Here is a 12,394-nt window from a genome sequence, read left to right as displayed (position 1 = left end):
GTGACCTGGCAAGGATGCCCCACTAAGGGGAAGTAATCAAAGAGCAGACAACAGAGTCCATGTCAGAGACAGCCCCTACTCCCCTTACTAGGAAACCCATGTTGTGCCAGGTTCACAGGACCCTCAGAGACCACCAGGAGATTACTCGATGCAATTGCAAGAGAGCTTTATTACGAGAGCGATTGAACTCGGGACCCAAGTCTCACTGGCGCAGCAGTAGAGAAGTGGGATCCCGAGCTCTGAATGACCAGGATTTTTAAAGGGAAAGTCTGTGAGCCGGGGGTTTCCATGGCAGCAAGCAGGGGGGCACAAGCCTTGGCGTTACAGAATTGGGTGAAGTTTAGCAGGGCGGGGTGACCTTTTCTGAGGCACATAATCACAATGGCTAAGGCATATAATCACAATGGCTATTTTTCTAAACCATATCTGAAACATTGGGGAGAATTTTCCCACCCGATTCTCAACCGATTCCCATTGATTATTGCCATGGAGTTTGTCTCTATTTTCTATGAAGCATTTATTCTGTTATATTTCCTGGAGGCTGTTGCTAGGAGGGTTAACTTTGTTTTCTGCCAGGTGTACATTCTGTGATATTTCCTGGTACCTGAATTCAGTTCCCAGTCAAGATCTTTATTTCAAAATGGAGTTATATTCAGGCTATCTTAAGCTCTTCACCCACATAGAGAGTGAACTGCCTATTGGCTATATCTGAGCAGGAGGTCTAAGTCCTCTCTATGCATGGTTCTTGGTTGGTACATCAGTCTCTGTAGGGGACCCTGGGCCCAGATTTACTGGCTCTGTTGGTTTCCTTGTGGACCTCCTGTCTCCTCCAGGTCTTTCTATCCCCCTACACACACTCTCCCCATTCATGTTAGAAGTCTTGGAGAGATACAAGACACAAAGTTAAGCATAGAAAAGGCAAGATACAGCATGCCTATAGCCAATATCAAACTAATTGGAGAGAAACATAAATCAATCCCACAGAAATCAGGGACAAGACAAGGCTGCCTACTCTGTCCATATCTCTTCAATATAGTATTTGAAGACCTCACTAGAGTAATAAGATAGCTAAAGGAGATCAAGGAGATATGTATTGGAAAGGAAAAACTCAAAGTCACTATTCTTGGATAGAAGAGTGACCCCAAAAATTCTACCAGAAACTCCTGTAGTGATAAAAAAAACTTCTGCAAAGTGGCTGGATACAAAAATTAAATAAAAAATATCAATAGCCCTCCTAAATACAAAAGACAAATGGAATAAGAAAGAAATTAGTGAAACGGCACCCTTCACAATAGCAAAACAAACAAAAAATTTTCCTACATCCTATATTCTTATAAAACCTGTAATAAGTAGCTGGGAAGTAGTGGCACACGCCTTTAATTCTAGCACTCAGGAGGCAGAGAACTCAGCACTCCAGAGGTCCTGAGTTCAATTCCCAGAAAACACATGGTGGCTCACAACCATCTATAAAGAGATCTGGTGCCCTCTGCTGGCATGCAGGCATACATGCGAATAGAGCACTCATACACATAAATAAATAAACCTTAAAGAAATAAATTTGAAATGTAAACATAATAGTTCTCTCAATATTAAAGCAACCTCATTTATTCAGTTTAGAGCATCTAGAATGAATTTACCATGGCATACTAGGAAGAGTAACAAATAAAGGAGGAAATACTGTGTCATTAAAAGTGGTGTTTCCAAAAACAGCATCTTCAACAAATGATGTTGGTCTAACTTGATGTCTACATGTGGAAAAATGCAAATAGATCCATATTTATCACCCTGCACAAAACTAAAGTCCAAGTAGATCAAAGACCTTAACATAAAACCAGACACACTAATTCTGTTAGAAGAAAAAGTGGGAAAGCCTTGAACTCATTGGCACAGGAGACAACTTCCTGAACAGAACACCAACAGCACAGGCTCTAAGAGCAATGATCAATAAATGGGACCTCATGAAACTGAAAACCTTCTGTAAAGGACACTATCTTCAGAACAAAACGACAAGCTACAGACTGGGAAAGAATCTTCACCAACCCTATGTCTGACAGAGAGCTAATATCCAGAATATATAAAGAAATCAAGAAGTTAAAAAGCAACAAATCAAATAATCCAATTAAAAAATGGGATACGAAGCTAAACAGAGAATTCTCAATAGAGGAATGTCGGATGGCAGAGAAACATTTAAAGAAATGTTCAACATCCTTAGTCATCAAGGAAATGCAAATCAAAACTACCATGAGATTTCACCTTACATCCATCAGAATGGCTAAGATCAAAAACTCAAGTGACAACATTATGCTGCAGAGGATGTGGAGAAAGGGGAACCCTCCTCCATTGCTAGAGGGACTATAAACTTGTACAACCACTTTGGAAATCAATCTGGTACTTTCTCAGACAATCAGCAATAGTTCTTCCTCAAGAACTAGCTATAACACGCCTAGGCATATATCTAAAATACGCTCAAGTATACAACAAGCACTTTTGCTCAACCATGTTCATAGCAGCTTTATTCATAATAGCCAGAACCTGGAAACAACCCAGATGTCCCTCAATTGAGGAATGTATACACAAATTGTGCTACATTTACCTAATGGAATACTACTCAGCAATTAAAAACAAGGAAATCATGAAATTTGCAGGCAAATAGTGAGAACTAGAAAAGATCATCCTAGGTGAGGTATCCCAGAAGCAGAAAGACATTCATGATAGATACTCACTTATAAATGGATATTAGACTTATAATATAGGATAAACATACTAAAATCTGTACACCTAAAGAAGCTAAGAAAGAAGGAGGACCCTGCGTAAAATATCAGTCCTCACTCAGAAAGGCAAACAGGACAGACATCGGAAGAGGGAGAAAAGAGGAAACAACAGGACAGGAGCCTAACACAGACTGAGTCTGAAAGCCTCTACTCAGCAAGGTATCAAAGCAGATGCAAAGACTCATAGCCAAACTTTGGGCAGAAGGCAGGGAATCTTATGAAAGAAGGGGGAGACAGAAAGACCTGGAGGGAACAGGAGCTCCACAAGGAGAGTAACAGAACCAAAAAATCTGGACAAAGGGTTTTTTTCTGAGACTGATAATCCAACCAAGGACCATGCATGGAGATAACCTAGAACCCCTGCTCAGATGTAGCCTATGGCAGCTCAGTGTCCAAGCGGGTTCCCTAGTAATCAGAACAGGGAATGTCTCTGACATGAACTCAGTGGCAGGCTCTTTGATCACCTCCCCCTGTGGGGGAAGCAGCCTTACCAGGCCACAGAGGAAGACAATGTAGCCAGTCCTGATGAGACCTGATAAGCTAGGGTCAGAGGGAAGTAGAGGAGGACCTCCCCTGTCAGTGGACTTGGGGAGGGGCATAGAAGGAGATAAGGGAGAGAGGGTGGGATTAGGAGGGGATGAGAGAGGGGGCTACAGCCAGGATATAAAACGAATAAACTGTAATTAATTAAAAAATAAATAAAATTTTTAAAAAGATGGTGTTTCCTTCAACCACCTGTTGGACATTCCTTGACATCATTTGCTCTTGGTGATACAAACCAATACATCAATTCAGACAGCAAGTACATGCCAGAGTATAGCATCCACACGCTGGTTGTGCTACAGCAGTTAAGTAGCTTGCTTTCTGTATCTTGATGGATAGCTCCCCTTCTTGACATCATTCAAAGTCCAAAATGACCTGCGATAGTCCCAGCTGCTATAGGTAGCAGGCAGGAAGAACAGCAGCGTGTTCATCTCCCTCTCACAGGGACTTCGTTTCTCTGTTTTTTTCTTTCTTCCTTACCGTTTTTTTTCCTTGTTCTTCCATTATATTTCATTATTTCTCACAACTCATATCTATGCTGAGATACATGATATTCAGGTGTTTGTTTAATACCTAATATAAGCATCCCAATGCCACTTCAAATGAAATATACCCATTTTTCTTAAATCTTAAATTCTTTTTCCTCTGTAGAAAGTATGACCCTCCCTGTTGTTTCCTATTTCTGTTCTAAAGAACAAACTTCATCCCAAAGATAAGGCTGCAAAGCTCTTAGATGACTCCTCCTCCCACATCCAAATAACTGCCAAGTTCTGTTACTTCCACCTCTGCGATCCTTCTGAAATCCACCTCCTCACCCCATTCTCACTGTCATTTTGTTGATGCTCTCAGCCCTGTTGGCATTTTCTAATATCTCAAATGGAATGCCGCCTTCCAAACTCTCTGCTGCAGCTTATCCCACACAGTGCAGCTAGGTTAATCTAAGTACAGTTTGTGGAGCATTACTCCCCTGCTTGGGAATTTCCTATGACTAGCTCTGAATAAAGTTAGCATTTGGCTGTTTAAACAATCCTATTTACCTTTCTCTTCCTGCATCTTCCACTATTCCCCACCCACACAAGTTACATATTGGTCACAGACCTCTGCATTTGTTCAAAGTTCAGGAATACACTTTTGCTATTGCTCATCTATTAATGTGAAGTTCTAGAAAACACCATTTTCTATTTCCATAGTGCTTATCTCAGTACATTTTAAAGAATAAAATTTAATGTTTACTGAATTCATGTTTAGAAGCAAAATAAAATATATAGTAGGATAAAGCCAAGCAATCCTACTTTTGATACCAGCCTAGAATATATTAAATTTGATGAGAATTAATGAAGTCTGTAAAATATAATAGACCATCCAAATATTAGTAGTCATTTTTTTTTCAAGAAAAGAGTGAAAATTACAGAAGTTAGTACATTTCTTTTGTTTTGTTTTTGTTTGTTTGCTTGCTTACTTGCTTAAGACAGGGTTTCTCTGCATAGCCTTGGCTGTCCCAGAACTCACTTTGTAGACCAGACTGGCCTCAAATTCAAAGGTGTACCTGCCTCTGCCTCCTAAGTGCTGGGATTAAGGGCATGAACCACCACTACCAGGCTCTGTGATTACTTTTGTAAAAATATTATTCTGTCTGTTACAAGGTGACAGAGACCAAAAGGCAAAGTTTAGGAGATAAAGAAACCAGCTTTTGTCCAAATATATCTGAGCACAGGGGTCTTCTATGAGACTGTTTATCCAACCAAGGACCATGCATGGATATAACCTACAATCCCTGCTCAGACATAGCCCATGGTAGCTCTGTATCCAAGTGGGTTCCCTAGTAAGGGGGACAGGAATTGTTTCTGACATGAACTCATGAGCTTCCCCTCCCCCCCTGAGGGAGGATCAGCCTTTCTAGGCCACAGATAAGGACATTGCAACCATCCTGAAGATACCTGATAAGCTAGAGTCAGATAAAAGGAGAGGAGGACACCCCCTCTCAGTGGACTCGGAAGGGGGCAGGGAGGAGATGAGGGAGGGAGGGAAAGATTGGGAGGGAAAGAGGGAGAGGGCTACAGCTGAGATACAAGTGAATATATAAAAGTATTTAAAAATAAAAAATATATTTAAAAAAGTAACCAGCTTTTTACATGCAATACCAAGACTTACACTTTTCTGCTTGTTATGGTAGACTTGATGTGTTTGCACTAGTAAGTATTCTTGTATTAGCTAACTATCATTACAAGTATGAAGATATAAAGTTACTTGTCTAAGTAAAAGAGTCTTACATAGAGTCCACTGAATATCAACTTACCCTATCAGACTGACATTATGAGTCTTACAAATACATGCAAAAGAATGCTTAACATGTTTAAATTAAACAGAATATCTGGAAAGCACATGAAGTCATATGGCTAATTAAGTGAATGAGTCTTACACAAGAAATGCGGGAACACAGTAATCAAAATGTGGCTTACCTTTCCTCAACAACCAATTTTAATGTATCTGACTCCCTCCTAAGTATAAAAGTTCTGGGTCTGTAGAATCCATGTTCATAGTCCTTGGTTGGAGTATCAGTCTCAGGAAAGCCCCTGTGCTCAGATTTTTTGGTTCTGTTGCTCTCCTTGTGGAGTTCCTGTCCTCTCCAGATCTTACTGTTTCCCATTTCTTTCCTAAGATTCCCTGCAGGTTGCCCAAAGGTTTCCCATAAGTCTCAGCATCTGCTTTGGTAGTCTGCAGGACAGAGCCTTTCAGAGGTCCTCTGTGTCAGGCTCCGGACTTGTTCCTTCTTTTCCCCTTCTTCTGATGTCCATCCTCTTTGCCTTTCTGCATAGGAATTGAGCATTTTAGCAAGAGTCCTTCTTCAGGTGCACAGATTTTAGTAGGTTTATCCTATATTATATGTCTATATGAGTGAGTATATACTGTTTGCATCTTTCTGCTTCTGGGATAGCTCACTCAGGATTATCTTTTCCAGATCCCACCATTTACCTACAAATTTCATGATTTCCTTGTTTTTTATTGCTGAGTAATATTCCATTGTGTAGATATACCACAAGACCCCTGCACAGATGTAGCGCATGGCAGTTCAGTATCCCAGTGGGTTCCATTGTAATAAGAACAGGGACTGTCTCTGACATGAACTGATTGGCCTGCTCTTTAATTACCTCCCCTTGAGAAGGAAGCAGCATTACTAGGCCACAGAAGAAGACAATGCAGCCACTCCTGATGAGACTTAATTGACTAGGATCATAAGGAAGGAAAAGAGGACCTCCCCCATCAGTGGACTTGGGGAGGGGCATGCATACAGAGGGTAGAGAAAGGGAGGGATTGGGACAGGAAGAGGGAGGGAACCACAGGGGGGATACAAAGTGAATAAAGTGTAATGAATAAAGAATAAAAAAAAAAAAGAATCCACGTTCAGGTGAAACTATAGGTTGTAAGAATGCATACTAGATAAAATAAGAAGAGAACTTCCTTCCACATGGAGTAGACTTACCTTCCATGCTTTCAAGATCTTCAAGACTGCCCAAGTGAATATTCTAACAATCAGAGGCTGGTCCCATTGCTAAGATACAAAACATGTATATAAGACATATATAGTGTATATTTATGTATGTGTTTGTGTAAATATATATTCATGTACACATACACACATACATATATTTCCAAAGTGAGGAAGACATGGTTAAAATATATAGAATTCAGAATATGGAGTGAACCTTATGAAGGAGATGGACAGCAACTAGCAAAATAAGATTTGAGGAGTTTTTAATGTGGCATAATACATTTTGAAGCTAAATGTGACTCTCCAGCTCCCTAACACCTTAGAGTAACTGAAAGAACAATTAGCTACTGTTGAGACTCGAGTTAGCTTGAAAGAACAAACGGAAGTGGGTATGTCAACACGAAGAGCAAGAAATATAAAAATATCAACTCTGGAGGGAGGAAATCACGAACATAAAAGGTAAGTCCAAAATAATGTGAAAATAATAGATGAAACACAGAGAAGGTCATGAAAGAAGAAGAAAAGCCAAGGTCTGCAAGGTTTTTACCTCCTCATGCATGTTATGGCACATATTTTAATCCTATGGAACAAAATAATGTACATACACACCCAAGTACCTAAGCATATATAAGTTTTATTTCTGGTTCATCCAAAATATCAACACAGAAATCTGGGTAGGCATTTTAAAGACTTAGCATTCCAGTTAATAAACCTAATTCCCATGAGATATTGGTGAGGAAAAAGATTCAAAAATATATGAAACCATTTTTTTTTCAAACCAAGAAATCCAAAAACCCCTATCTATGTCAAATGCATATATAAGCATGTGAAAATACGAATGGGTACATCTAGGCTATTAGTATAAATTTGCTAAAATGGAGAGGAGATGTGGTAGCAGAGAAAAGACTGTAAACATATATGTGTATATATTCATTATTTGTAAAATAGGGAAATGTTTATGTGTTATTCAATAAAATTTAATGTGTAAAATTTTGTTGGAAGGGATGAAATGGGCAAAAGAGCCGTTGGAGTTTTGAGATGATGTCATTATTTTGTTGGAAATAATTTGGTAAAAGAAGGACACAGTCAGAGTTGAATAAGGTGGGGTTAAGTGAGATGCAGGCATGGTGCCTATGCAGACATAGTGTGTGGGTCGCTTGTGAAAATGGTCACATCCCACTCGATTCACGTCAGAGTGGGGTGAAAACTCAAAGCCAAAGGCAGTGAGCACTAACCAGAGGCACATGTGTCCCAAATGGGGAGCAATGTGGAAAGGCAGTTGGGGAGGTTTGACCACAAAACTTAGGATCATGAGGATATGACCCTAAGTTATGAAGAAATCAGGTACGTGAATTTTGTACAGTCAGAAGTATCTTGGAAAATGCAGGTGTGATAGTCCTCTTACAAACTTTAACTAAAATTAATATTTGTAGTAAGTCATCTGCCAGGAGAAACCGCAACTGCTGGTCTTCTAGTGCCCTGTAGGAACTGGGTTAAAAATCAAAGCAAATACAGACACCACACTGCTGGCTCCCTAAGGACGGAGTATTCCTGGGATGCGAGTTCACTGGGAATTTATCTCAATTAGTTTCAATTTATTTCAATAAGTTCACTGGGAATTTGTTGTTAATAAGGTGCATATAAGGAAAGCAATACAAGTGCACTGGCGCTTTATGATATTATCAACTGTAACAGATTGGTAAAAGATACTAATAGTTGTTTTTAGAAGTGCGACAGGGATGTCATAGCATGCTACTTTCCTCCTAAAGAAACATAGACTAAGCATCTTCTGAAAGGAGAGTGCATACTTTTAAAAAATTATAAATTGGCAAATTTGACACTTTCTTAAATTCAGTATATTCAAAATGGAAACTTTAGGTATTGAGTTCAAATCTCATGTGGCTCAACTTACAAAATTTGAACCAAAAATTGAGTCTACTCATTGCATTTTTAAAAACTACTCTCTTGCATAATGGTCCCAGAGGAACTTATTATAGCTTCAGAAGACAGGCGATGGTTAGCATTCATCTCAACACTGTAGTGTTTTCACTGAATATAAGTACCTAATTCTTTCTGTTATCTCTGTACAGCTTATTCAGTCAGTTTCTGATTCTCAGCAATTAAATAATCCTCTGATTATAATCTAGTTTAAAAATTATCATGTCAAATATTGTTAGGAAGGAAATCTTGATTGAATCTTGAACATGCCGTGCATGTAAGCTATTGTCAAAAGGACATGTGGAGTCACTCACATGAGGCATGTAGAGTCAAGCCCGTGGAAACAGAAAAAGGGTAAGAATGCTTGCCAGAGTGTAGAGAGGATAAAACTGAGAACTATTTAAGGGTTAAAAAGTTTCAGTTGTCTAAAGTAAAAATATCCTGGAGATCACTGCACAACAGTTTGAAGACACTTCACACACCGACCTTAAATAGCTGTCATGTAATTAATTTTCTTACAAATAGAAATAACCACTTTATGTTGTATATAGGATTTGGGAAATATCACAAATGTTTGATGAAGTATGCCATCTTACCACAGCTGGCTGTAATATAAAGGATATGTTGACGACATATCTTTTATTTGGGTATAGAAATTTTCAACTGAATCCCAACAGTAACAGGTATGTGTTGATTATGTGTTATCAAAAACATTAAAATGTATGCAAAATATTTCATACATCCATAGATATTAATAGACAATTGTTTGTTCAATTGTTTTAATATTTATTATTATTTATACAGCATTCTGCCCGTGTGTATGCTGGCTCGCCAGAGAGGGCAGCAGATCCCATTATAGGTGGTTGTGAGCCACCAAGTGGTTGCTAGGAATTGAACTCAGGACCTCTGAAAGAACAGCAAGTGCTCTTAACCTCTGCGACATCCCTCCAACCCGTTTGTCCAGATTTTAAAAGCACGAGTAATTCAGTGTCAAGAAACTAAAAGCTGTAGAATAGCATATGATTATTTAAGTGCAAACTACTAAATAACCCAAGTAGGTCTATAATGAGCATAAGTGATGTTCATATGCCTTAGGCATGTATCTAGGTAGTTATACAAGTTTTTTTTATAAAGTTTACTATTTAAAAACAATTTAACATTTTACAAGGAAGTTGATGCTCTGTACAACTGTTTTATAAGGTACTCAAGTTTACCTGGTTCTGCTTTAACCTACAGGGCTTTTCTTTTTATTTGTTAGTTTGTTTTGAGTTGAGGGAGGAGTTTAGGACAGTAGCTCTTAGTAGACCTGGCTGTCCTGGAACTCACTGTGTAGACCAGGATGGCCTGGAACTCCGAGATCCTCCTGTCTCTGGACTACTAGGATTAAAGCATGGGCCACTACACCTACTGACCTATGCTTTTAGATAGATAGATAGATAGATAGATAGATAGATAGATAGATAGATAGATAGATGAATATTGAAAAAAATGAAAAGCAGGTTTCCAAAAGTATTCAAACAATTCCAATTTTACATAAACCCAAGCCTAGACAAAAGATCAAAGCTTTATGTCCATCAATTTAAGATGCTAGAATAAAGCAAAAGTTTTTCCACCATCTTCACTTTTCTGCTGTTCTCCTACTGAAAACAAGCAACAATTTTCCTCCTCCTACAATACTCAAGGAAAACAGATCCCAATGTTCTCAGAAAACAAGCTATGGTGGCCATGTGGGAGCCTGGTAAGCTGCAAGGAAGTCCCTATCTGGTGGTCTTCATCCTCTCACACACAAATCTTTCTAGTTCTTGACATGAATACAATCTACAAATTAGGTCATGCTCAATAAGGTGAATCTTAGAAACACCTAGATTGAACACACTGAGTCTAAAAACTGGCATAAACTGCAATACAGTCTTCCAGAAATATTTCCTAATTATGACTTCATTGTTGGTGCTTGTATTTTTTTCTTTCTTTAATTTTATAAACTGTCTCACAGAAAACTAGCAAATGAGAAAAAAAATCAAAAAATAAATAAATCCACAACAGTGGTTCTCAAACAAGAAAAAAAAAGAGAAAAAAGAAAAAACATCACCTACCAAAATAAACCATACCTAAAATTAACACTATACATCAGACAAATAAATTTCTAGATTTATTGTAAACACTTAATATTCTCAAATTAGAATACTCTTTAAAACCTATAAGGATTTTTTTTTTTAGTAAGGAGCACTAGATGGCACAATTTCACCAATTTAGGCTAATAAAATATTCGCCTTCTTATTAAGTTCATATAAAAGAACTTAGGTTTATAATTCCATCTAAGCAATTGAAATTTACATAAGCCTTCGAGAAGACACAACAGTGATACATAAGACCCTGTCTCAAAAAGAACAACAACGGAAAAATCCTTCTGAAGCAGCATGTCCATTCATGTGGGCTCTGATTCCCACACTGGCTTTCCATGGACAGGGCTGGAAGATGTAGAAGGTGAAATGCAGCCCTCCAACTTCATCCTCAGATACTTGCAAAATCGCAAACCCAGGTGTGGCTTTACGAACAAGTGAATGTGTGGATGGTCAAATCATTGGTTTTGATGAGTACATAAACCTCACTTGAATGATGCAGAAGAAAGTCCATCTAAAACAAAGTCAAAGAAACAACTGGGGTGGGTCATGCTAACAGGAGACAGTATTTCTTTGCTATACAAAGTTTCCAACTGGAAATACTTGAAGGATTGAGAAGTTGAAAAGGCAGTACAGACAATATGGTTCTGAAATATGTACTGATACTGTTTTCATGGCCCTTGTGCTTATCAGGTAACAATAAATACTGCCATTTTGTTTTTAATATGATTCTTTAAAAACCAGGGGCTGAAGAAGTGGCCCAGTAATTAAGAGCACTTGCTGTTCTTGCAGAGAACTCAGGTTCAAGTCCCAGCAACCATATGGCAGCTCACAATTATCCATAATTCCACTGCCAGAGGGTTTGACAGTCTTCTCACCTCTTCAGGCATCAAGCATACACATGGCATCCAGAGGAGTATGAAGGTCAGACTCTCGCAGACATAAAAATAAAACTTTAAACAAAATAAGTAAAGTAAAATAAAAAAGTAAGTTTAATTTCTTAAAGTTATCAACATTGTATTTCAAATACCCAATGTTTAAAGGTTTATTCCTGAATATAAAGGTGGCAATTCTGAACTGGCTGAATAATTTAAATAATCCAAAGAAAACGGACATTTCTCTGAAGACGTAAAAGCTTATTAGCCACTAATTTGTATTAAATATACATTGTAATAATATTGACATATCATAATAAAGTGGAATAGTTGACTCCACTGATCAGTGCTTAAAATGAGGTATTGGGGGAAAGACCTAGAAGGCTGAATTATTTCTGCCTCACTGCTTAAGAAAATTATACCCAAATGCAACCTAAAATTTCTCATATTTAATATTTTAAAAGGAGTAGTGCAAAAATAATGGAAAACGATAGAGACTGACCAGATTTTCCATCCATTTGACCTTCAGTTTGTTAGACATATCATGTTTGCGGCAGAAGCCCCAAATCTGTCCACTGTGTGCACTACCACTTCGTTTCTTGGAAGTATTTAGACTTCAGAAGGTTTAACCACTCCCGTGCTTCATTTTGGCACATA

The 12,394-nt window shown here is 38.3% G+C and overlaps 1 pseudogene; it reads left to right on the top strand.

Annotated features, from left to right (window-relative positions):
- The first annotated feature begins 11,169 nt into the window (after positions 1-11,169).
- Positions 11,170-11,477, top strand: LOC129691907 (small nuclear ribonucleoprotein E-like; annotated as a pseudogene).
- Positions 11,478-12,394: the final 917 nt, after the last annotated feature.

The sequence above is a fragment of the Psammomys obesus genome, unplaced genomic scaffold (assembly GCF_907164565.1).
Source record: "Psammomys obesus unplaced genomic scaffold, mPsaObe1.curated_primary_1811, whole genome shotgun sequence".
NCBI classification, from domain to species: Eukaryota; Metazoa; Chordata; class Mammalia; order Rodentia; family Muridae; genus Psammomys; species Psammomys obesus.
Note: the sequence above shows the minus strand (reverse complement) of the source record. Positions and strands in the feature narration are given on the sequence as shown.